At 39.9% G+C, this 27,481-nt stretch overlaps 1 protein-coding gene across 5 annotated transcripts in view; it reads right to left on the bottom strand.

The window, feature by feature from the left end:
- ATP8B4 (ATPase phospholipid transporting 8B4 (putative)) overlaps positions 1 to 21,925 on the bottom strand; it is a 301,636-nt gene extending 279,711 nt beyond the window's left edge. For 2 of the 5 annotated variants that reach the window (XM_028100016.2, XM_028100011.2), the window contains exon 1: positions 8,489 to 8,603. The gene's annotated coding sequence lies outside the window, so the exon portion shown is untranslated. Of the gene's footprint in view, positions 1 to 630; positions 765 to 838; positions 1,077 to 8,488; positions 8,604 to 21,823 lie in introns of those variants that run through there. The other 3 variants (XM_028100015.2, XM_028100013.1, XM_028100014.2) reach the window with 3 other exon arrangements.
- Positions 21,926 to 27,481: the final 5,556 nt, after the last annotated feature.

The following is a 27,481-nucleotide window of genomic DNA, read 5'->3' on the forward strand; positions in this document are numbered from 1 at the left end:
AGTTTAGTAACAAACTGTTCATGTTTAAAGCATGAATTAGTCATAAAATAAACAATACCTGAATAGAGGAGCTAAATACAAATCCCCTGAGGGGGGGGAAAAAATGAAATCAACTACTCCCAAAGGAAGTGACCAATACCCACAAGCCAAAAAGAAATGGACCTCGATGCTACTCCCATTGGCCATTTAATAGGTGATGCTGGGTGCCTGGGTGGCTCCGTCAGTTGAGCATCTGCCTTTGGCTCAGGTCATAATCCCGGGGTCCTGGGATCCAGCCCCACATCAGCCTCCCGGCTCAGCAGGGAGCCTGCTTCTCCCTCTCCCTCTCCCACTCCCCCTGCTTGTGCTCTCTCTCTCAAATAAAATCTTAAAAAAAAAATAGATGATGCTAACAATAAAAATTTGAAAAAGGAAATAAAGAAAATGTTCTATTTCTCAAACCCAACTAGTTTCTAATGATTTTTTAGTAAGAGAATAATAAAGACTGTTTGCTAAACCTCAACCATACCAAAAGGTGAAAACAGCAAAACAAAAGAGCAACCTAGAAAAGAGAAACAGAAAGCTCCAGACAGCCCTGAGCTGACTCTCCTCTTGGTCTCAGCAACCCTTGAATGCTCCCCACAGACTCACCTCAGCTTGAACCTAACCCTCTCTCCCAAAAGGAAGGATTCAGGGAGATCAAACAGGTACCCATTCCATGACCATGTCCATGAGAACAATGAGAAAAGCAAGGCTATTCTGAAAGCTCTAGCAATGACATAGAAAACAAACTGGGTCTCTAGGGGACATTCTTGAAAACCTGAGATCGACTCCCGGAAAAACACTCTTGACCACTTACCGCTACCGGAAGCTGCTAGATGGCAGATCAGAATCAGCATCTCATCAGAAAAAGAAGGCGGCTTTGGAGGAAAGAAACTACACTACCAGTGAGGAACTGGGGAAGAAAAACACTCCTTGGAAAAATACCAAAAGCCCAGAAGAGTCTCTCCTTCTAGAGTTGCCTGCTACAGCTGCCACGGCAGAACTGGTTAATCTTGAAAAAACAAAAGGAAGCTCCCTAGAGGCTGGCTTCAGCAGGATGGCTTCCTCTGTGGGAACCAAGAGTTCAGGAGGATGGAAGCAGAAAACGGAAGGAGTCACAGTTACCACTTCTGCTTACCAAACTTTCAGGAGGAAAGTAAGCAAACATCTTTAGAGTTCCCACCTGTTCTTCCCAGAGATGAAGGAATTTGCATTTTTTTAAAAAATCATTGCAAGGGGAGTTTTACTATCTCATGGATGAAAGCTAAGCACACTCAAGCAACATTTAAATAGGAAGAATGAAGACACTTTTTCCAAACATCCTTAATTTCAACTCAGAGTAAAGCAAGCAATTAACCCTTGAGGATGCCAAAAAATGCACATTAGGAAATGGATTTAAACTTTTTAGTTCAGAATCACTTTGGGGGGGGTCCTTATTTTTAAGATGGGATTAGATGAAAACAAAATATTTTGGTTTGTGTCTATTTTTAAAAGAAAAGATTATGTCTTAAGTACATCTAAACCTATTTATGGGTTTTCCAGAAGTTGCACCAGATTTGCAGTTAAGTAGTGAAACCAAATACATTTTTTAAATTTTTTCCACGTTTATTTTTTTTATTATGTTCAGTTAGCCAGCATATAGTACATTAGTTTTCGATGTAGCGTTCAACAATTCATTAGTTGCATATAACACCCAGTTCTCATCACAACACATGCCCTCCTTAATACCCATCAGTGGGAGGGGGGTGGGGGATGGGGAAACCAAATACATTTTAATCATGTCTCTATAATGAGAGCAAGTTGCCTCTGCACATACCAACTTCACTCTCCTGGAAAATCCTGGTACTGAGCCCTCACACCTCCAGAGAGAGCCAGATCAGAGAGAAAGGAAGGACTTTCCCTGCCAAGCCTCCCAGTTACAAGAAACTGCAGATTTCTTGAAACGAGAGTGATGACTTCCTTCTTGCATGATAAAAAGAGCCAATAACAGCCTAAAAGAAACAATCATTTCTTTAAGACATTTAAAATGAAAAACCTCTCTTGGCCTCAGTCCTTCCTCTGTAATAAGATGAAAATTATAGTACTTACCATAGAGAATTGCTGTGACTAAGACAGTGCCTGAAGCACAGCAGATGCTCAATAAATATTAGTGAGTACCAATTAAAGAGATAGGCCTCTCTAGACAGACATGGAAAGATGTCCAAGGTATACTGTCAAGTGAAAAGAGCAAGTTACAAGAGTATGTATAGGATAATTCCATTTGGTAAAATATTTTAAATGTGCTTGCTGTTGACTGCCTGCTTCTTCCCAGTAAAATACCAGCTCCTTGAGAGCGGTTGCATCCCATTTCCATAATAGACATTCAATAAACATTTGTTGACTGAATGAATAAAATCAGGAAGGATAAGCAGAAAGAAATTAACAGTAGTCACCTCCAAAAAATGGTATGGGGGTGGAAGGGCTGGTGGGCCCTGGGAGAAATAGCTCATTGGTTCTTAGAAAAGTACTGCTTTAAATTTTTTTACAGTGAGTTTGTATGCCAACCAATAAAAATGGAGTTCTTAGACGATAATATTTCTGTTTACAGGGTGCATCTTAAGATCTCTGGGTGTCCTCCCTAACAGCAGACCAGTGAGGGAGCAAGAGATGATCTCCCTATTACCTGCCTGATAAGTTAATGAGTCAGAAAGCAACTTATAAAAGAAGCATGGAGCTCTCCTTTTCTTCCTGGCCTTATATTGATCTTTCCAAAGGTAACCCTACCAAGCCAGATCCTCTGTCTTAATCCATCAGGACCCCTCTCCTTTACCAAAACATCAACCGCACATCCCCACAGTGGCATCTCTGCCCAGGTCATCCTCTCCCCCCGGGAGACCTTTTCCTTCATCTTCTCACTTCCAAACCTGTCCATAAAGGACCGTTTTCTGAGTCCCAGCATCTCTGGCCCCTCCCTCTTGGACACTGCTAGAGACTAGGCTTGATATCACCCATTGGCACTTACTCTACAATATCTGCTATCTCCCCTCCATTTGAGATGAGGTCTATAAGGACTGAATCTTCAGTTTTGCAACCTCTTCTTTCTTGTGCACACGCTCTCTCTCCCTCCCTCCCATGCAGGCAGTCCTTCACTATTAAAAAAAAAAAAAAAAAAAAGACTGCCACATTAAGGAGCTATGTGTTGTGATTTTGTTCCATTTGCCCAAAAGTTTCTGACACCAGAAAAAAAATTCACCAGCCCTGTCATTCTCCCTGAAATTTCAACACTAGGGATATCTTTCTTTGGCTTCTTCAGTATATTCTTGTTAAATGCTTCTAAAAGTTCTAAATTGATTTAAGATGCTCTAGTTTTTCATGTACTAACTAGTCAAAATTGATTTAATCATATTTTGTTCCTAATCAACAACAATGATGGGATGAGGAATCCTAATAGCAGAAGAAGGTGAGACAGAAGGGCTTACCACACTCACAGTAAAACCACAGAACGACTACCTCACATTCACCTCACGCACAGAAGCTCTCATAATGCACACACATGCATGGGCGGGGGGCAGAGGAGGGGGGCAAAGATTTCATATCATTTTGAAATATTCATTTTAAAATGCAATTATCTTGCCATTAAATGCTCCCTTGCAGATAGATCTTTGGGTGCTTAAAAAATGATGTTACGGTGTCATAGAATTATGTACTTAAAACCACAGAGCATCAGATTTATTTGCCCCCTTACTTTAAGTCCCAAAGCTCTTTACCCATCTCTGAAATATAACATTACATTACAGTAGGTGCTGCTACTCCTTTGCCAGGCTGTCTTATCGCCCACATGTCACCTTGACTCACTCCCTCACTTCATTCAGATCTGTGCTCAATGTCACCAACTCTGAGAGGCCCACCTGGTCAGCCTACCTAAAGCAATATACACACCCCTGTCCCTCTCCATCCCTTATCTTGATTTTTCTCCATAGGAAAACACATAGATAATATACTGTATATTTCCTTGTTTATTGCCCAGTCCCCTCCACCAGAAAGTCAGCTTTAGGAGAGCAGGGAATTTATCTTTGGATATACACCCAGGGCCTAGAACAGTGTGTAGTAGGTGTTTGAGGGATGTTGAAGAAACCAGTGAATAGTAACAGCATTGTTGTGTAGTTTTTGTTGCTTACTAAATATGTATGCATCTTCCTCCAGAATAGGAGCTGCTTGCAAACAGAGCTCTTGTCTCATTCCCTGTCATCACCAACAGCACCCAGAAGATAGTAATTTATCAAATGAACTGAAGCTGAAGTCTAAAGTATACTTGTCTGTATGACACTTTCCATTTCTACTAGATTTCCATTTATAACGTGCCCTCAAGTTAATTTTTCTTAGCTCATCTTAATCTGTCAGTCCCCAAAGTAGTGCCAGTTGATGGACCTAATTTGAATAGACCTTGTTACTGGCATAGAGAGGTTAGGGTCAGATTTCAGACTCCTTTGTGACTACATCTTAAAATATGAGATTCAGAGGAGGAAGAGCAGCCTATGGGAAAGGATGGAGGCCTATAGCACATTGAAGATGAAGAAAGCAACTGCTCACTCTTTACAGCATGGACAGAGGAGATACACTTGCTCTGGATAACCTAAAAAGTATAGGGGAAAAGGAGGGTTTAAAAGCTCTGCTTTATTAGCAGATGTCCATCAACAGATGAATGGATAAAGAAGATGTGGTGTGTGTATACATACACACACACACACACACACACACACACACACACACACACACAGGAATATTATGCAGCCATCAAAAATAATGAAATCTTGCCATTTGCAATGACGTGGATGGAACTAGAGGGTATTATGCTAAGTGAAATAAGTCAATCAGAGAAAGACAAGTATCATATGATCTCACTGATATGAGGAATTTGAGAAACAAGACAGAAGATCACAGGGGAAGGGAGGGAAAAATGAAGCAAGAGGAAACCAGAGAGGGAGACAAACCACAAGCAACTCTTAATCTCAGGAAATAAACTGAGGGTTGCTGGAGTGGAGGGGGGTGAGAGGAATGGGGTGGCTGGGTGATGGACATTGGGGAGGGTAAGTACTATGGTGAGCACTGTGAATTGTGTAAGACTGATGAATCACAGACCTGTACCCCTGAAACAGATAATACATTAAATTTAAAATTTTTAATAAAAATAAAATTATAAAGTCTAATATTTTTATTATAAAATATAACCATTTTATCTTTTGTACTGATTTGGCCTTAAATCTATTTCATCTAGTTACAATAAAGCTATACTAGCTTTCCTTTGGTTAAAAATAAATAAAATTTAAAAAATAAAAGCTCTATTTTTTTCCACTTGTAGATATATACCCAAAAGAACTGAAGCCAGAGACTCAAACAGATACTTGTACATCAATATTCATAGCAGCATTATCCACAATAGCCAAAAGGTGAAAACAACCCAAATGTCCATCACTGGGTAAAGGGATACATAAAATATGGTATACAGATACAATGGAATATTACTTAGCCTTAAAAAGGGAGTCTGCTTCTCCCTCTACCCCTCACCCCACCTCAGCACTCTCACGCATGTGAACTCTCTCTCCCTCTCAAATAAAATCTTTAATGAAATTCTCATACATGATGCAACATGGATAAACTCTGAACACACTATGCTAAGTGAAATAAGCCAGACACAAAAGGAAAGTATTTTAATAATTCCACTTATATGAGGTACCTAGCATAGGCAAAGAATAGAGGTTGCCAGGGGCTGGGAGGAGGGGAAATGGAGGGCATTTACTGGGTACAGAGTTTCAGATTGGGATGAAAACATTCCAGAGATCAACAGTGGTCTGATAGTTACCCAGCACCGTGAATGTGTTTAATGTCACTGAGTTGTACACTTAAAAATAGCTAAAATGGTAAATGGTATATATTCCCACTAGATGATATTACCTGACCACGACTTAATTTTTAATCTTCACTAGGTAGCATTTACATTGTCAGAACACTAAAAGTTCTGTGTTTTTGAAAAACCTTCTTTTGCTTTAAAAATCTTAGTTTTAAGAAATGTCCCTGTCTGTAATCTAGAGTTCCCAGAGATTTTTCTCAATGATCACCTCAGTTTGTCCTCACAACAATCCAGTGAATTATGTTAAAGGAATTTTTTTTTAAGATTTTATTTTTATTTTTCGACAGAGAGGGAGAGACAGCGAGAGAGGGAACACAAGCAGGGGAAGTCAGAGAAGCAGCCTTCCCGCCGAGCAGGGAGCCCGATGTGGGGCTCGATCCCACGACCCTGGGATCACAACCTGAGCCGAAGGCAGATGCCTAATGACTGAGCCACCCAGGCACCCTGTTAAAGGAATTTTGATTAAACATCTGAGCACTTGAGAGAAATGTTTTTCCAATTTATTCTCCCTCTTACCTTATCCTCCAACCTTGCATATATTTCATCAAAATGAAGAGACAGAAATTTTTATACTTAAGAATATGAAGTCATGCAGCTTTTCCCAACAGAATAAACAGCATATGTTTCTCCAAACATGTAAATAAGTCTAGTTCTGCCAAGGCAGCTAAGAAAGCCAACAAATTACCATTTTAAGTAAACAGATAAACCACCTACAGCAACCAGGATGCCTGATCCAATATTTTCATTCAACAAGTGCACATACTTTGCTGGGCACTTTGTGGGACATACATAGATGAACAAAATGTGATTCCTGCTCATGAGACACTTAACATGTGCTGGGAAGAGTCAGACATGCAGATGAGGGAATTCTACAATAAAAGGTGGAATATAGGCTCTTTCGAGAACAGGACCACCAAACAGATTGAGTCCCTTTGTGTCAATTCAATCTAATCAAAATGAAATGAACTAATTAAGATTTCATCAATTCCCTGAAATTTAGCCATTACAAGAGTTTCAGGGTTTTTTTGTTTGCTTGCTTGCTTGCTTTTAATGTCAAGAAAGGAAGGTTGAGCTGACTGAAATATCAAACCAAGTCTTAGTGTCAGCCTGAATGGCAGAGAAGTAACTCTGGCCTAAAATTATGATTTGGACATATATAACAAAAAAGAAAAGAAAACCAGAACAAAGTATTCCCTGATTCTGTAAACACTTTCTTGAGCAATCCACCTGCTGTGAGCAGACTAGAGGCCAATTTGAACCTACTGAAGAAGCATCTCTTTGAGAGGAGCCCTTGAGTGTATGTTATGCACTAAAGCATGAGAATTGCAGGTGTATAAATCATGCAATGTTGTGCAAATTACTTAACTGCTTTAAACTTTAGCTTCCTGAGCAACCTAGGTATCCAGCAATAGATGAATGTATAAAGATGTGGGGTGGGTGGGTGGGTGGGTGTGGGTGGGTGTGTGTGTGTGTATGTATGTAAAATAATGGAAGACTACTCAACCATAAAAAAGAATAAAATCTTGACATTTCCAACAATATGGATAGACCTAGATGTTATTATGACAAGCGAAATAAATCAGAGAAAGAAAAATACTGTATGATTTCACTTATGGAAATGTGGAATCTAAAAAACAAAAATGAACAGGCAAAACAAAATAGACTCAAATACAAAATACCAACTGGTGGTTGCTGGGGGGAGAGGAGTATGCACAAAATAGGTGAAGGTGATTAAGAGGTATAAACTTCCAGTTATAAAATAAATGAGTCATGAAAATGTAAAGTACAGGATAGGGAATACAGTCAATAATATTGTAGTAACTTTGTATGGTGGCAGATGATAACTAGAGTTATTGTGGTGATCATTTCTTAATGTATACAAATGTTGAATCTCTGTTATACATCTAAAACTAATACCATATAATAGGTTAAGTATACTTCAATAAAAAATAAAATAAACATTAGCTTCCTGGTTATAAAATTGGGAAAATTAAAACCTGCTTCTCAAGCTATTTGTGAAGATTAAATGAGATATTCACTAAATGAATATTAAATTAATAAAAGAATAAGTGTATGTATAAGTTATATATGTGTTGATACAACAAGAAAAATATATAACCCAAAGCCTGTAATACAATCATTGCCCAACAAAGGTCAATGTCCTCCCTGCTGTCTCCAGAATCTTCCCAAATGGCTACCACATTTCTTTTATCAGAAGAAAGGGAAGACCTCTGAATTCTGAGCAATTCCTCCTCTCCAGTTCTTTCCATCTTGATACCACCATCTGCCTTCTCTTCTAAGACAGTGGTTCCCAGGAATATCCTTTCTATACACCATAAAACAGCACAAGAAATAGACAGTTTTAAAGGATGAAATCAATCAGGATAAATTGAAGTTTTAGTATTTCCTTCCTGCACCCCTGAGGATTATTTAAGAACCACTGTCCCAGGACAAGGTTTAACCAGAGAGAGAACTACACTAAGAATGTTCCTGCCCACTATACCCTCTTCTCTTCAGTGGCTGAAATCTACTCACTTTCCATTCAGAAACAGTTTCACCAAACCTTGAAATCATACATACCTTCATGGTCCTCAATACCTAGAAACAAAGTAGAGTTTTCCAACCTCTTCTGATTTCATGTACTATCTGGCACTTTCCGTGGTGTGTTTGGCTGAAGTTCACCAAGAGAAGGTAACCCAACTCCTCCCCCAATCCCCAACATTACTTCCTCTTGGTTGGTTAAGCTTTTGTGTAAGAAAGGAGGTTTCCTTACATTGGTCAACATAAATGATTAACCCATTGCCATTGGTACAATTTCCTATGTGGGACTTTCCATCCTTAATGAAAAGACTCACAGTTGAGTTAGTTATTACTCAACTAACTCACAAAAAGAACAAAAAGAAAATCAGAAAATGCAAGAAGACAGACATTTCTTTAGAAATTAAGCCCTGGATAGGGATGTAGACCTAGGAATAGAGGAGTTTCCTGCTCTCCTGTTAAAATTTCAGGAATTAAAAGAAAATTAAAAGTAACATAAACCTACCACTATATTAAAATTAAGCAGGTATGATTTCAAAAATGAAAAAAGATAGCTAAATTCCTGGGTCCTAAAAGTCACCTCTGGGGACCTGCTCCCTCCAGCAATTTGGATTATCCCATAAAGGCTCTCCTGCATACCCCTTTCAGTCCCAACGTTCAAACACAAAGCAGAACAGTGAGATCCAGAAAGTTTTTTGCATCCAAGCCACCGCACCCAAACCAGGTGATTTGCATTTAACTTGCCCTTTTAAATTCCTTCTAAACCATGTGTTCCAGAACTAGATGACCCAGCTCTAAACCAAACAGCCTAACTTCAAGCCAGACAATTGGTATCCCTAGTTATAAAAGTCATTCTAACAGTTCATTTCCAAATGACGAATGCTCCACAGCCAAAAATAGATCCTGGCACTGACTGTTGGCACCAGTGAGAGATACACTCCCCTAAATGATATCTCTTGCTATCAAGAAGGCACAGTGTATTCTTTGCATATAAAAAGTGCCCAGGAAATATTTTGGGGCTCCACTTTTTCACAGATTGGCATCATAAGAAGTCCTTAGGACAACAGTAGGTGTCTACCAGAAAGAAGGATGATCTGCATCAGTGTCAGGGTTCCAGTGGTTCTTGTTGTCTCAGAACCTTCCAGACACAGGAGGAGCCAAACAGGATCTTCTAACACTCACTCCTGCCCCACTTTCTCCTTAACACGCTGTCATCTCAACAGAGGGAAGGACCAGGGCCACAAGGCTTTATAGAAGTTCTTGCTTTTATCTCTTTACCCTTTAGACTGTCCTGTGCAACAATAGGTGTGAAAACTCCCTACCCCTTACATGTCATTTGGAAAGGGCAGGGTCCAAGACCAAAGGAGTTCAGGCTCCTAATCAGGACTATCTCTAGGACATTTCATACATTCATCACCATGAATGTGTGATACAATATGGTAAGAACTCTAATAGAGGTACCCCTGTCCAAATATGCCTTGGAACTATAGGAGAAGGCATACTTATTTCTATGCGGTGTGGAGATATCACAGAAACACATCAGGATTTGAAGCTGAATCCTAAGAGATGAATAGGAGATGAATAGGGACGACCTGGTTAGTTCCACAAGCTAACAGTCCATGAGAATAAATATCACTGATAATTTTTATCTCCTCCCCTCAGCTACTACTCCATCCCCCCTAAGAGAATAGAAGCCCTCCACTACCACCTCAGTTTCCATTCCAGATGTCAGGAGTGAGTCACAAACCCACATCCTACAGCATTCATGAATGTGGAGGGCAAAAGGGAGTTCATCATCACTTCAGTACATCAGTGAAGGTAATTACTAGGTCATAGCAGATCAAAGGCCAGGCAAGGGTTAGACAGGAATTGAGTTCTGAATGCATCAAGTGCTGCCTTGGGCACACCACCTCTGAGGAAAGCATGCATTCTTTCCTGCATAAAGTACTAAAGCTGTGTTGTACTGTAGGTTGTAAGAAAATCCACCCTCCTATGAAACTGGAAGACTGCACTGGGATGTGGTATAGGAGGCAAAAGCACAAGATGGCAGGAGGGAGGCAAAACTGTCTCAGGTGGCTCCAGAGTCATCCTGCCCTCTAGAGGTATCCCATATCTAATGGAGAGTAACAGATCCCATTAAAGGCTTTCTTTGAGTAAATATTAATTCCAGATGAACAATTACAAAGTGTGCATCACTCCAGTTCTGGACACATCCCTACTAATGCTGAGCCACCTTTAGGTAGAACATGCTCCAATCTCAAGGCTTGGGACCCACAGAGGCTGAGTGGATGATAAAGCTATGTCTGGTGCATTCACACATTCTTATGCAACCTTGGGTAAGGAAGGTGTTATTCAGATTTTCCCTTATTGGTAAGCTAGTGTTTCATCTTGTATCCAGTCTGTCAAAGGGAAGGGGCATAAATATCTTCCCAGGAAAGGAAGTGAGACATGGGGTTAAGTCATGCCAGAGACAGAGAGAAAGGGAGAACAATGGATACAGACACCAGAATCCTGGTTTTTCCTACCTTGGGACCTAAGCTCCAGAGTGTGCCGACTATAGAAGCATCCAGAAAGATGTGGAGGCACCCAAGTTAGTGGCCTCTTTCCTCCAGCTCTAAAGGGTACCCTTGTCCACCATGGCATCAAATTCAGCAAGGCTAGAAGCAATAGGAGAGCAGTGGAGGAAGAGGGTGACTCCAGACACTTGAGGCTGTGTTCCTGCCTCCTTGTGATTGACAAAGAGCAAGGCCCAGGTCAAGATGAAGAGATCTCCTTGAGCAAAGAGAAACCAGAAGACCTGGCAGGGACACAAGGCTCCTACCTGTCACAGAGTTAAATGAGTCCTCCATTTACCCAGATGCCTCCCATCTTGGAGAGAAACAGGGGTAGGAGGACACCCAAAGGCTCTAAAAAGACTAAATAATCAAAAGGAGCTTATTTGAACTTGAAAAGACTATGATACCTAAGTTAGCTAGTTCGAGGTTTGTTTGGTGGGGGGTGGGAGATGTTAGATTTTTTTTATTATTTTTAGAGAGAGTGATGCACATGTGAGAGACAGAGAGAGAGAACGGGGGGTGGGCAGAGGGAGAGGGAAAGAATCTCAAGCAGACTCCACACTGAATGTGGAGCCTGATGTGGGGCTCAGTCTCATGACCCTGAGATCATGACCTGAGCCAAAACCAAGAGCCGGATGCTTAACTGACTTAGCTACCCAGGTGCCCCTAGCTCAAGGTTTGTTAGAGATTATTTTTCCCATCAGGCTGTGTGGGTGAGAAAAAAACAGATCCTTTATAAAAAATTAAACAGCCATTTTTTTAAGGCATATAAGCAATAGAGTAAACTGTGACCCGCTACACTCATTTCCATCACTGAAGGCATCTATGTATGCCTTCTTGTCACCTAGAAGAGTCAAACTCACCAAAAATGCTATATTGGTTTGCTAAGACTGTGACAATAAATTACTACAAACTAGGTGGCTTAAAACAACAGAATTGTTTTTTTTCCTCACAGTTCAGGATGGTAAAGTCTGAAATCAAGGTATTGGCAAGGTTGGGTCCTTCCGGAGTTACTCACGGAGAATCTGTTTTATACCTTTCTTCTAGCTTCTGAGAGTTGCTGACAATCCTTGATATTCCTTGGCTTATAGATGCATCCCTCCACACTCTCCATGTGAGATGGTGTTCTTTGTGTGTCTCCTCTGTATCTTTGTGTCTTCACATGGCTTTCTTATAAAGATACAAGGCCCTGAATTTAGTGTCCACTTTAATCCAGTATCTCATTTTAACTTAATTACATCTGGAAATATTCTATTTATGTATAAGGCTATATTCTAAGATTCTGGGTAGACATGAATTTGGGGGGCACATTATTGAACCCAGCACAAATATAATAGGGAGTTTTAATTAACAGCCAGTATTAAAATTACAGGGTAGAGTCTAGGAAAATTTTCATTTACTGCAAAGAAAGAGGTCTCCAGTCTTTGGCCAGACTGGACATTTTTTGCTTCTCTACATACATTACATGCATGTTGGAGCATTTGTACACACTGTCCACATGCCCTCCCCCACCTCCATTTACATAGCTAAATCTTCTACATCTGCTATGTATCCTTCTAAAATTCATATGCTGTAACTCTTACCTTCTCCCCACCCCCACCACACACACACACACACACACACACACACACACACACACACACCCTCCAGGAGATGGTATTAGGAGGTAGGGCCTTTGGAGGTAATTAGGATTAAATGAGATCATGAGGATAAGGCCCTTACTGACAGGATTAGTGCCCTTAGACTCACTAGAGAGCTTCCTTCCTCTCTGCTTTCTACCACAGAAGGAATTAATGAGATGACAGCAGTCTGTAACCTGGAAGAGGGCCATCACCAGAACTCAACCATGCTGGCACCCGATCTCAGACTTCCAGCCTCCAGAACTGTTGAGAAATAAATTTCTCTTGTTTATAAGCCACTCAGTCTATGGTAATTTATAACAGCAGATCAAATAGACTAAGGCAACATCTTTAAGGTTTTACCTTATATCATTTCCCCTGGGAACCCCGTGGGAGACTCTAAGAAATCTGGATCTCCTCTGAGCTCCTGTAAGATGCTGCACTTCTTCATCATGGCACATTACTTGCCTTACTGTAACCTCCACCTGTCTACTTGTCTGGACTTCCAATACCTGAGGGTGGCAACTCAATGTCCCACACCAGGACCTAGACAGAATGTAAGAGCACACAACCCCTGTGATGAGATTACCCAGGCTCTGAGGAGCATCTGGACGCTCTTACAAGGCACTTAACCTCTTCAGGTTTCAGCTTCTTCATCTGGAAGAATCTCAGACTAATAATGTCCAACATCCCATAAAAGTAATGGAGTAAGAACTCCTAATAGCTTAACAGTACTTACTAAGTTGGAGTGTAGTAGAAGAAATAAAGCATGATAAGTGCCTCTATAAAGGTAAAAATAAAATTGTAATGGGAAAGGCAAAAGAGCAAGAAGAAAAGCAGCTCATGATCAGGGCAGGCTTTGAAGAACAGAAAGCATTTGCACTGGGCCGTGAAGAGCTCGTATGCCTTATGTATACAACAACAAGGAGTGAAAGCCATTCGGGGAGTGAGAAAGCAGTAGCATGTAGCAGCACAGTCATAGAAGTTAAAAAAAAAAAAAAAAAAAAAACAGTATCTGCAAGAATCATCTAATGCTATGCATCAGTCTATCTTGCAAAAGGAACTGTATAAAAGGAGATAATGGAGAATAAGGAAGAAAAACATATGTTAGAGGTAAATTATAGCCTCTGCCAATTATCTTGGCAATTGATAACAATAACGTAAATTAAGTCAACATCACTGGGAATGGAGAACAAAGTACAGATTCAAGAAGTATTCCCAAGATAGAATCAATAACATTTGGCAACAGGAAGGGAAACAAGAGGGCAAAAGTCAAAGATGATGCCAAGTTCTGAGCCCAGATGGCTGGGGGAATGTTGGAGACATTGAAAAAACTGGGAAAGAAAAGGTGAAACAAGTTCTGGGTCATCTATGTGAGCTCCTTGCACCAGTCTCAGCTAGCACATCACCAAGCAGGAGGAGAGAACATCTCAAGTCCAACAGTCGCTCTGTGATTCACCAGATGTGAGGGTAAAGTTATTTTTACTCTCACAGCAGTAAAACAAAGCCTACACATCATTAACCAGATCCTTCAAGATGCCTGAATGTTCAGGTAGGAGGTCTACAATGACTAAGTCTTAACTCAGAACCTCAAAATCTAACCTTAGAGAAAGTTTTAAAGGTTTTATGTTCCCACTCTTCAGCCCTCAGCTGGTTGAAATCTGAAAGCTATATTTTCTCTTTCTGAGGTATAGTAGTGACATATTCATTTCCAAACTATCTTAGTTTCATCTGCATTCAATAGTGTGACAAATTCTCAACTTGTAAGTTAATCAAGGAGGCACTCTAGAGTTCATCATTTGGATTTTACTTTCTATCAATATTCTGAAGAGTCTTTCCCTATTGCTAGCAATCTCTAATCATTGCACCATCATTTGATAGTGTCACACTTCAGAAAACCTTCATTTTAACCCTATTTCCATGAATCATTTTCACTGTGGTTTGTGGGAATCCTTTGATCACCCAGAACATTTGACATGTCACATCTGTCCAACAAGATTGCTTTGGGTAACCTTTGCAGTGCATACTTATCTAAGCTCCTAGACATTCTTTCAAATTTAAAACAAACTGGTCACAACTTGTATAATTTTACAAAAGTGTGGGGAGCAAACCAACTGAATATCCAAGTGCAAGAATTCTGCATGGGACTTCAACTAGCAACACAGTAAGTAGATACTTCTGCTAAGTAATGAATTGGGGTCTACATCCTAGACATAGTCATCATAATTGAAACCTGACATACATAAAACTGTAACTAAATACTGATGCCACTGGAGCAGAGCACCACAAAGAGAAATGTCCTAGGCTCCTCTTGTATCTGACTGGGAAACTTTTGACCCAATTATGGGAACACAGATGTAACTTCAAAGGGCCTCCAAAAAAGTGCAAATTCTCACTGATAAATCCTTATCTCCCCACAAACAAACTGTAAAGTCCCCAGACATTTAATAATTCCCTCATGTACATTTCAACGAAAGGTGAAGCTATTTTGTTTTTTTAATCCAACCTTGAGTGTGGAGACTTTCTTCTTCTGAATTGACATAAGCATGGCATTTAAATGTGCACAGCAAGTAGCAGCAAATCTGTTTGGATCTCCTGATTGTGTCAATTACTGTGATGATAACCATGCCCCTGCCATCCTGGAGTTTAAGTAAACAGGACCACCACTCTCTGCTCTTAGCTGAGGATTTATAGGGGCTGTGTGTCTGGCACTCAAGGAGATGTTGGCTTGCTCTCACCCGTGATTACATATACAACATCGTCATATAATTTTCAAAGACTTCAAAGCTCACAACCTTCTGTGAACTTGCTATCTGGGCATGTTTATCATGGCAAGGAATAAAGGGAGGAGCGCTATGCAGAAACTTCAAATTAAAAACACTTCAAAAATGCATTCTGTATGTCTATAAAATCTCAAAATGTTCAGGAGAAAAATGAAAAAGGTCAATCAGTCTACCACCCATACAGGGCTAAAGCCAGGCTGGAGCAAATGTGGCTTAAATGTTGGTTTGGAAGGGCTGTTTGATTTTTCCATGATTAAGATATTTTATCCTTATTGTTTCCTTTGCTAAATGGGTAGTCCTTAATTGGTAAGTAGATACAAGTTCACTTCCTCCCCTCTCTTTTTTGAAGGTGACCAGATGTCTCATTTGGGGGAATTATCCTTGTGCCATGGTACTGAGAATATAGAACAGGCCTGTGTGTCTAAAGAAACCATGTCATGTTAGTGTGAGAGTAGGGACTCTGGAGTCCAGCTTGCCTGTAGACAAAGCCTGGCTCCACCACCCTGTAGTTGAAAACCACTGGATAATTTCCTATGTGTCTCAGTTGTCACATCTGTGAAATGGGGGTAATAATAACAGAACTTACCTCATCAAGCCATGAGGATGAAATAATATGTGCCTAGTACATGGAAAGTTATTCACTAAATATTATTTTATTATAATTGAAACATTGGACAGGAGAAATAAAAGTACTTCTTTTTAGCTCAGGGATTAACCCCTGAAGAACCAATAAAAATTTTCTTGTTGGGGTTCTGAATTCTGTATCCCCACAGCTTTTGTTCATACTTTACTGGAGCACTTATAATATTGATGTTCTTCTCTGGCATCAGGCATTGTGCAAGAGGCTTCTCACACTTATTACAGCCAGAGAATCAAGCAATGTGTTAGCAGTGATAAAATGTCAATCTTCCCTGAATACTTTTCCATTCATTCTCTCATTACGTTTCATTCATCTAATGAAGGACCTATCACATGCCAGCCAATGGGCTACACAAATGCACTGCCCCAAATCCCTGGCTCTTACCAATCAATGAGTAAACTTTTCTTTAAAAAAAAGCAACATTTTAGGAGATGCCCAGATTCCCTGTTAGCCAGAATTTTCTGGGAGGACTCATCCCAAGGGATCACAAGTTACACGTCTATCTTTCTGTACAGTACTGGCTGAGGAGAGCCACTGTGTCCTTTAAATGCTGGGCATCATAGTGCGTCATCATGACTCACGAGTAATCAATCACCGAGTGACATTTAAACATCTTAACTACCAGCCACATTTTCCTGCAGTTATTGGAAACTTCTCAAATTGAATGTACCCTTGGGATAAGATCTGAATCACTGTCTCTGAGGGCAACAATGCATATTGCCAGGACATGCATAACAACTGGGGCACAGGAAGAGTCTCATTTGTGTCATTCCTCACCATGAGGCATCTGCTGTCTCGCCCTCATGAACAATACTCACCACACTTCTTTTATGAAGTGACACACAGACTCTTCTAGCTATATACAGGGTTAGGGGTGGGAGGAACACCATCTTAGACACAAATGATAGTCAAAGAGGGAAGTGGACAGAATCCAACATTTATTAATTCTACAAGCCAGGTTTCCTAATTGCCACTTTAATGATCTTTCTACTTTACCACATCTGGTGACAAGATTTCAAGATTTTCTGCTCAGCTTCTTTTTCACCAGAGTCCCACTGATAACTCAATTAACAATATTTGGTAAAAGCTGTGAGCACAGCCTGCCAACCGTAATGATCATCTCAGTATCACTCTAGCAGCCGGCTGAGAGAATCTATCATATTTTCATCCTTCCACAATCTGTAAGCCACACTGGGACAGTCTCTCTCATACATTGGTAGAGAGAGGGTGGACTGACACAGCCTTTCTAGAGCTCAGTCTGGCAGTTTATCAAACACTTCATACATATGCATACCTTGAGATTCAATCCTTCCATTGCTGGGAATGTACACTTAGAAATGATCAGAGATGCAGAGTTTTATATGTATAAATACATATAAAACTGAATGAAATATACTCAGTCATCAGTTAGCTATACCTGGACCTAAAAGGGTGTCAGATACTGAAATTGAAGGCACAATGCCATATGAATGAACTATCAAATAAAAGGCACAATGCCATGAATGAACTATCAAACTATCAAATAAAAGTGTATCTTGTAAAGTCGACCAAATTTCACTAACTGCAATATCCCTTCAAACCAGAAATTAGAAACGATTTTAATTAAAAAACATCACTTTCTAGTCACTTTTTATTTATCCTTTTCTCCTTCTGCTTTTACACCCACCCATATTGCCACCATCACCTTCATCTACCAAGAAGTCTGTTTGCATTGTAAATCCTTCCCTTTTTTTTTTTTAAAGGCAAAGTGACAGGGGTGCCTGGGTGGCTCTGTCGGTTAAACATCCGCCTTCAGCTCAGGTCATGATCCCGGAGTCCTGGGATTGAGCCCTCCCTGGGTTCCCTGCTCAGCGGGGATGCTCCTGCTCCCGCTCCCGCTCCCTCCCTCCTCTCTGCCCCTCCCCCCACTTGTGCTTGCACACTCATTCTTACTCACCCTCACTCTCTCTCAAATAAATAAAATCTTAAAAAAAAAAAGCCAAAGTACAGATGAACAGGACTCAAATGCTGGTATGGGGGAAACTGTGTGAATAAATAAGGTAATTAGATGTGTCCATTCTATATGTGACTTGGAGTGACTTTGATATATCAGACTGAACCTAATAGTCCCAGTACTAGGTAGTTCTCACTGTTAAACATCTTCTTACAAAACTTCAAATTTATACTTGAGGAAATCCACTGATTATCATAGATAATACACATATTAGGGGAAGTGACCTCATTAATTGACTATGTTCTAAATAAAGCTTTTTTGTTAGAAACCACATTTTATCTTGAGTCTGGAAGTTTATCTGCATAGCAGGATGTTTTCTGTTTGATAGACAGAAATTAAACCTGGACAAGCACAGTAGGTAGCTTCATAAAGAGAAGCTAATACAACAGTAGGAAGAGATTATCACACAGGGGTTCCGAGAGTACCTAGAAACATAAAACCAACTTCCCACTGTCCAGGGCTGCTTCACCAGCTTCCTCCACCCATAGGCTCTTCAATGTGAGCCCCACCTACAAGATCCAAGGACTAACCTAGTCCTTTTCTGATCCTGCACTCCTTCATCTTACTGAAACTAAGCCTGAGAGCTCTTATATTTCTGCAGCATCCTGTACACTTGTAACTCTTTAATTACTTGTAGTTTTTTGTTTAATGTCTGTCTTCTCCTTAAAACTCAACTTCCTGAGAACAGAGACTGCATCTATCTCATTCAGGATTTTATCCCCAGTGCCTAGCACAATGCCTAGCATATTGTTGGTGCTCAATAAATTTTGTACCCATGAGATTGTGATTTATAATAAAAAAAAACTGTCTTCATCCTCATACCTAGCATAGAACTTCTAAAACCCTTGGAATTTCCAAAGTGGAGAGAGAAATGGAGGTGTTATTTTTTATGCTAATGAGGCAACTTTTGGAAAGCATTTAAGGATGGGACTGGTTGCCAGTGGAGAGTTGGAACTTTCAGTCTCACTCCCTGACCTCTAGGTACCTGAGAAGCCAGGTAACTTTCTCTCCCATACTCAGCCTCTTGTGCAAGCCTCCGCCTGGAACATAGCCACTGAAGACCAGGAGCAGGGGCAAGGCTCCACCTTGTTCTTACCAAGGAATTCCCCCTCCTCCAGGGAATGAAGTGCAGTCCCTGAATGTCCTCAGGCTTCTGAATCATGCTGATTTCCTCCCTCCTAGTTCCACTCTCTCCACTCCCTGCAGCTGGATCTTCCTCCAGGTGAGGGTCCCATCCCTTCACAGGCTGTATCTATCTGCTGGGTTCTGGCTCCTCCTTTTCTGGCCCTTCCTGGTCTGGCCCCTTTTCATACCAACAGAGCTCCAGTTCTAAGTGTGGGGACCTAAAGAGAGCTAATAGGCCTTCAAAGTACCTCTAAATTCAAGACCTGAGACAGTGTGGAGAAAAATATTATGATGAGTTATCAGTGTAAACAAAGTTACGCTGAGTCATCCACTATATACTGAACTGTCCTAAACTCCAATAAAAGGCAAAAAAGAGCATTTAAAACACAGCCTACTTGAGAACGTTATTCACAAATATGAACTGAAACATTTTTAAAATTCACAAAGCAAATTATATGCATGTTAAAACAATGCAAATGGAAAACATGAAAAAAATTACCAATTACTACTTTGTCCAGGGAGGGACTCAGGAGAGAGGAATGACTGCTAGTTGCTCTTAGTGTAGCGTTAATGGTATAATACTAGCAGTAGCGAGCCTTAATCTGTTTCCACTGTGGGCTAGTCATTGTACCAGTTACATTACATAAGTTATCTCAGATCTTCACCATAAACTTGCAAAAGAGGGGCTATCCTCTTTTTAAAGATGAGAAAATGGAGGTTAGTAGCTCTCCCCATGTAACATAGCTTGTCAAAAGTGGGAGAAATATCTAAACCTGTGTCCATCTGAGACTAAAAGCTATGCCTCATCTCCACATTGCTTTCAGGAGAGGAGTTTGCTGCTGGGTGACATCACTCAGCAAGTAAGAAGAAGGAACTTCTGCATAAGGTGGGTGTCATGGCAGAAAGTGTCAAATCTATTCATCTAGCAGGGGTGGGAAGGTTGCTTGAGAGGGTTGCAAGCCCTGAGTTCGGTGAATAAAAGGACCACCATTTGAGGGGACTGACAATCAAAAAGTTACAATTTAGACCTAATAGCACAGGCTTTAAAGAGTTTATGCAGCCTTTTGAATTGGACAGTGACCAGGTAAAAAGAATTCTTCATTGGAAACTGTGTGTAGAGCAGAATTGAATAAGAATAGAGGCAGCCCCCCCGCCCAACAAAGTTCTTGTGCGCAGGATGAATATAGAAACTGAGAAAATAGGAAGGAAAAGGAGGGGCTGAAGAAAGATGGGAGGTTTGGAGGGCAGGCAGAGTGCAGCTGTGGGGAACATGAAGAAAGTAAGATTCTGATTAACTGTGCAGGGGATTTGTGTGACCTAACTCAGAGTTATCTGGGTGAAGAGGAGAGGAAAGAAAGAGACTATTAAGATTAAGAGAAAGTTGAGGCTGCAGTCAATTGTTACAAATCATTTGTTCTAAAAGCCTAGGAGGAAATGAGATGAGCGGGTAGCTGGTTGGAAAAATTAGTTTTGGGTGTTTTTTTTTTCCTCCTGTGTAATTGAGAGCTTGAATACAACAGAAAGAGAACAAAGGGGTAAGAAAGATGAATACACTGACTCTTAACTGATCTCCAGGAGATGACCCAGGATGACCATGACCACACCAGAGCAAGGTAAACACACAAGCTTCCAAGCAGCAAAGTCCAGTATGTGATGAGCCAGGCTGAGTCACTGCAGGTCCTGCCTCCTGACTCTTCTAACCATTGACCTTAGGACATTGGTTAAGTCACTTACAATTCATTTCCTAATGTGTAATATGGGAGCAATAATAATTTTCCTATCTACCCAGCACTGTTCCCAACCAACACTAGGAGCTCATTAAATATTCCTTGGTTGATTATCTTGTGGAGTAGTTATGAGGATATAGATAAGAAAGCACGTAGGAAGATTTAAAAGTGCTATAAATGTCATTATTCAGTAAATGTTATTTGCCATGGTAGATCAATATTCATCATGTGTTAAAGTCATAACATGATTTCATTTACTCTAATTACTAAACTTCAAATATAACACCCTGTTCTCTGGGGGAAATTACTTACACATAAGTTTTAACATGTTTAGAGCAGTGGTTTCTAAATATCCACCTGAATAAATTGCCAGAGAATCAAAAGGGGAATTTTTCAAAATATAGAGACATTTGCAGCCCCTTCCTGGAGATTCTGAGTCTGTAGTTCTGGAGACAGACTGTGGGATCTGTACTAAAGTTCCTGAGGTGATTCTAACATGCAGGCAGCTTTGTGAAGTACTAACTGAGAATGTTTTACACAGTACTGATCTCTCTCAAACAATTATTAGACTGTCCTCCAAAGAGCAAAAAGCCAGCAGTACCTTCTAGAACCCTACCACAGAAGCACCTGTGGGTCAGATATCCCCACCCCACTGTGAGCCTTTAAATACTATTGCCCACACCTGCTCCCTGGGCCCACTTCATTCTGTTCCTCTTTTTTTTTTTTAAAGCTGCCTCCACCTACCCCAACCCTTGTGGTTCTCCCCTCCCTCCCAAGACCTTTTCTTCTCCTTGCTTTGCTGTCCCTGTAGATAAGCACACCAGCCCTTTCCCTTTTAAGGGATGTTAACCAACGATTACTACAAAGGAGAAGGAAAACAAGAGGCAACAAACTTGGGGGGAAAGATAAAGATCCCAGACCCTCCAAGATCTTACCGGCATGATGCTGGGCCACGGCTCTTGATTCCCATCAGAGAGTGAGGCAGGTGGCAACTTTGAGGGAAAAGATCTTAGAGGAAGGTTCCAAATCAAGATGGCAGTCGGTGTTGGAGGATCCTAGGTTCACCTTCCCCCACAGTCACACTGGATATGCAGCTACATAGAGAACAACTTTCTCTGAAAAAAGCCTACAAACTGAGTGACCCCTTCTTGTCAGGCAGACAACAGACAGCCCCACAGCAAAGCAGGTAGGAGAGGCTGAACACAATCTCGCCAGGAAGTCCATCCCCCTCAGCGTGAGGCACAATCAGGAGGGTTCTCAAAACCCGGAGCTTCTCCTTGAGGAGTGAAGGGCTTAGGAACCCTACATCAGACACCCCAGCTTTTAAGACCTGCACCTGGAAGGCAAGCCCCTAAAACATTGACTTTGAAAAGGCCCAGGGCTTGACCCAGGAAACACACAAGGGTCTAACCACCTGAGAGACGTTCTTAAATAGCCACGCCCTCGGACTCACCTGCTCTGCCCCAGCGCAGAGGCTGTGAACGAGGCTCTCGTGCTTTCAGAAGACTGAGGAGCAGGCATCTCATTTAGCAGCATCTAAGGGCCTGCTGATTGGCCCATGCTTCACCTCTGCCTTGCTCTAGCCAATGGGTGCCATCTTCTTTTTTTTTAATGCCAGACATTTTTTGTCATTGTTCTTCCCCCTCCCCCCCCACCTTTCCTGCAGGGGCCATCTAGATGCTCTCCCTCTGCTACTCCAGAGTACCAGTATTTCCTGGAGGGGGGCTTTTGCACACATCTTGTTGCCTTAAAAGCAGCAAGAGAAAATGACTTATTACATACAAGGGAACCCCCAAAGGACTATTAGAAGATTTTTCAGCAGAAATTTTACAGGCCAGAAGGGAGGAGCACAATATATCCAAAGTGTTGAAAGAAAAAACTTCCTACCCTGAATACCTCTATCCAGCAAGTTATTCAGAATGGAAGGAGAGATGAAGATTTTTCCAGACAAACAAAAGCTAAAGGACTCATCACCACTAAACTGGCCTTACAAGAAATGTGAAAGTGACTTCTTTAAGCTGAAAAGAAAAGGTGCTAATTGGAAACAAGAAAACACATGAAAGTATAAATCTTACTGGCAAAGGTAAAAATATAGTAAAGGTAGTGGATGAATCACTTATACAGCTAGTAGGAAAGCCTATAATATGATGTTGCTGGTAGAAAGACAAAGGAGGGAAATAAAAGTGAAAGATTCTCAAATAATTCTAGTGAACATGATAGATTTTTGCATTTAGAATTAAGTCATGTTTTCCTTCATTCCATCACAGAAGAGTGGTATGATGGAAATGGCGTGATTGGCAATTATCCATATTTTCTTACATATTTCCCCCTATCCACCCTGTCTACCTTTTCCCAGCTACCAACTCATGTACACTTTAACTTCATCAATTTCTCAAAGCTCCCCTACTCCTGGAAGCCCTGCTTAGTCCCAGTGGATGCGATCAGTCCTCTCCTCTACACCTATGAAAACAGTTTGCTTCATGTCATATTAAACTAGTGAATGTTATGCTTAGCCTTTACGGTCACTTCTGGATATTATATTATCACTTATTCAAATTAGGATCTCTCATGTCCCAGCCCAGCCCAGTGCTATCATAAATCCATGTGTGTACCTCAGCAACCAGCTAAAAAGTGCGAGACAGCCAAAGAACAGGATGAAGAGCGGGGAATCCTGCAGCACCTGGCTTACAGGTTCCAGGCTTCTTCCCATGCCCACAAATATGTGGCTTTTGGCAGGAAGACTGATTATAGACCTGCCTAGCTGCTGGGGTGAACCTGCAAATGGAAGAGACTTAGTATCTCTATCCTAACAGGACCATGAATGCCACGACTGGTATTAAATAGTATTTTTTGCAAGATCTGCTGAATTAATCATTTTATGATTAATCATATTATTTATTAATTAATAATTAATCAGCAAATTAATAATTTCTAAAAATAACTGCCAGTTCCTAATCTGAGAATAATTTTTGCTATTTAATTTACTTTTCAATTTTGTCTATTTTTTTACTCGTTTTTAAAATCAGGATCAAACAAAATTGAACTAAGAATAAAGACGGATACTTTTAATAAAGAACGCTTAACTAACTTTAGGTTTCAAAACACGTTTTACTGAATCCTAGAATTATTTTTAATATTTGCTGTTCATAGCATCGTATCTGATTTGAGATCATATATAGATTCAGGGTCAGAGTCCCTTTTTTTTCTGGAATAAGATTAGATTACTGAGGGATAAACAGTGTTGAGAATTAGATTTTAAAAGTCAAATTGGTATGATCTGAAGAGCAAATCCATTTAAAAGATTTTGCCAGAGAAGAGAGATTGTACTTGGGCGTGCTCCTTCCTAGTAGGTTTATCCCTTTCCCAGAACGCTTAGGGACCTTATTCCTGGGATGTTACTGCCATCTAGTGGAAACTTCACTAAACGTAAAATAAATGCTTTTCCAAGGCCAATTTTTCTCCCCATCTTCTCCCCCATCACTCTCCTCACCCATTCTTTTCTGTTTCTCTTTCTTTCTATCATAGGTACCCTCAGGCACCTCATTGGCACCCCAGAATAGAAAATGGTCAGTCATTGAGAACTTCCTTGAAATTTGGGGCTTTCTGCCAACAGGACAATATTTCTATTCGGCCAAAACTGATTTGTCAGAACCATAATAAGAGAAAAGAGAAATTAAAATGTTTTTTGTATAAACGAAAAAGAGCAAGGTAAAAAATGAGAAGTAAGTGTGGTATGCTACCTTCTGTAAGAAAGAAGGTGAAATAAGAAAATATGTTATATGTCAAGTGAATCTCAATACAACTGGGGGGAAAAATACGGGCGTATTGATGCAAAATGATCAGGGAAGATAAATCAGAAACCTAAAGGGAAAAGATGAGAATGAGTGGGAAAGACAGGGAAAACAATGGAATGACTCTGATCAAATTTTTATATTTTTTATAGAATTTTGACTTTTGAACCATGTAAAGTTTTTATTTTCAAAATGTAAAATTAAACCCCCAGGTTGGATTAACTCTAAACTGAACAGAAACAAATCAGCATAAGTATGATCACATCAGTAGCATGACCGCTTGAAAGAAGAAAAATAGCAAATAATTTTTGAATGCAAAATTCCAATTTTCCATCATCAGAGGGTGTTCTAAGGGTAAGAAGAACTCCAAGAAACCCTTGAATGCAACTCTGTAAGTTTGTTGTTGGCAATGGTATCAATCCGGTAATTCTGAAACCAGTTTTGTGTGTATTTTAGAATTCCAAATAAATAGGTATATTGATATTGGGAACCAGTTTTCCCCACTGTGAGAGATTTTTATTTAAGATATGGGATAAGGGAAGAAGTAGCAAACCCTAGGGCACTGGATTAAGGAATTAGAGGTATCACTAAAATTCTAGTTTTAAAAAGTATATAATTCCTAGCTTTGTCCATTGAAAGATCCTAGAAGCAATGACTCATCTGTAGCAAAGGGTACACCATGTACCCTGATCTCAGCATCTAAATACCAAAGTTCAACAGAAGGAAGCAAGGGTCTCGTAGAAAAAATGGCTGATTCCAGGGCTAGGTCAGGGGGAAATACAATGTGACTTGGAACATACTCTTTTTTCAGAACTAACAGCATGCTCAAAGGCTGATAGGGAAATGCAAAAGAACACAGGAGCCGGCAAAAATAAACAACCGAAAAGAACTATAATGTGTTGAACTTTTTAAAAATCCATGAGTCTATACCCATCCTTAAAAAGAGAGGAAAAGAAAAAGAAAGGATGCCAATAAATGCATGTGGAAGGAGTGATCTGCAGCCAAGAAGACTCTATCCGGCAGGGCTATCATTCAGAATAGAAGGAGAGATGAAGTTTCCCAAACAAAAACTAAGGGAGTTCATGACTACTAACCCAGCCCTTCAAGAAATCTTAAAGGAGACTCTTTGAGTGCAAAGGAGACACCAAAAGTCACAGACAAGAAAGGTCAGAGAAAATCTCCAGAAACAATGTCAAAAGTAATGAAATGGCACTAAATACATATGTATCAATAATTATTTGAATGTAAATGGAATAAAATCTCCAATTAAAAGACATAGGGTGTCAGAATGCATTAAAAAAAAAAAGATCCATCTATATGCTGCCTACAAGAGACACATTCTAGACCCAAAGACACTTACAAACTGAATAAGTAAAGGGGTAGAAAAATGTTTATCACACAAATGGGTGTCAAAAAAGGAATAGCGATACTTATGTTGGACAAACTAAACCTTTTTGTTCTTGTATTGTTTTTATCCTGCTTGGGTATCGGATTAGTAGTGGCCTCCTAGAATGATTTTGAATGTGATCCCTCTATTCCATTATTTGCACGATTTTGACAAAGATTGTCATTAATTGTTCATTTAAATGTTTGGTAGAATTCACCAATGAACTCTGAGAAACAAACTGAGGGTTCTGGAGGGGTTGGGGTGGGGGGATGGGTTAGCCTGGTGATGGGTATTAAAGAGGGCACGTACTGAATGGAGCACTGGGTGTTATATGCAAACGATGAATCATGGAATGAATCATCAAAAACTAATGATGTAAGGTATAGTGATTAATATAACATAATAAAATAAAATTTTAAAAATATTCACCAATGAAACCCTGTGGCCCTGGGCTTTTCTGTGCTGGGAGATTTTTGATTCTTAATTCAACTTTCATGCTTGTTATTGGTCTAAGAAGATTTCCTACTTCTTGGATTCAAGATGCATGATTCAATCATGGTTAACTTGGGTGTTTTTAGGAATTATCTGGTTTTTTTCCTAAGTTATCTGATTTGTTAGTATGTAATTGTTTATAGTAACCTGTTATCACACTATGTATTTCTGTGGTTATCTGTTGTAGTGTTTACTTTTCCATTTCTCATTTTGGTTTTTGAGCTATCTCTTTTTTTTTCTTAGTTAATGTAGTTAAAGCATTGTCAATTTTTTTTTTAAAAAACTGGTCATTACTTTCAATGTTATGTTATTGTTTAATCTGGTCCCTATTTCATTTATTTCTGATTTTTCTTTGTTATTTTCTTTCTCTACTAAATTTCAGCCAAGTTTCTTCTTTTTCTAGTTCCTCATGGTGTAATGTTGTCTGTTTGAACTTTTTTCTTAATACAAGTATTTATAACATAAATTTCACTCCAACATCTGCTTTTGCTATATCCCATAAGTTTTGGAATATTGTGTTTTCTTTTTCTTTTGTTTTGAGACACATTTTGACTTGTTTGATTTCTTATTTGGCCCATTGCTTGTGCAGTAGTGTGTTGTTTAATTTTTATGTATTAAATACTTATATTTATAGATTTTCCAGCTTTGTGTTATTAATCTTCAGTTTTATGCCATTGTGGGTGGAAAAGATATTTGGAATGATGTCAGTCTTCATAAATTTGTAATATTTATTATATCTCTTTTTATGTAATTTAACCAGGGGATTCTTCTGTGTGTACTTGAAGAAAATGTGCATTTCATTTTTCTTGGGTGGAATATTTTTTTAAAATTTTATTTATTTATTTGACAGATAGATAGCGAGAGCAGGAACACAAGCAGGGGGAGTGGGAGAGGCAGAAGCAGGCCCCCCTGCTGAGCAGGGA

This window comes from Eumetopias jubatus, unplaced genomic scaffold (assembly GCF_037043125.1).
Source record: "Eumetopias jubatus isolate StellerSeaLion01/CBP00866 unplaced genomic scaffold, mEumJub1_p1.0 scaffold_7, whole genome shotgun sequence".
NCBI classification, from domain to species: Eukaryota; Metazoa; Chordata; class Mammalia; order Carnivora; family Otariidae; genus Eumetopias; species Eumetopias jubatus.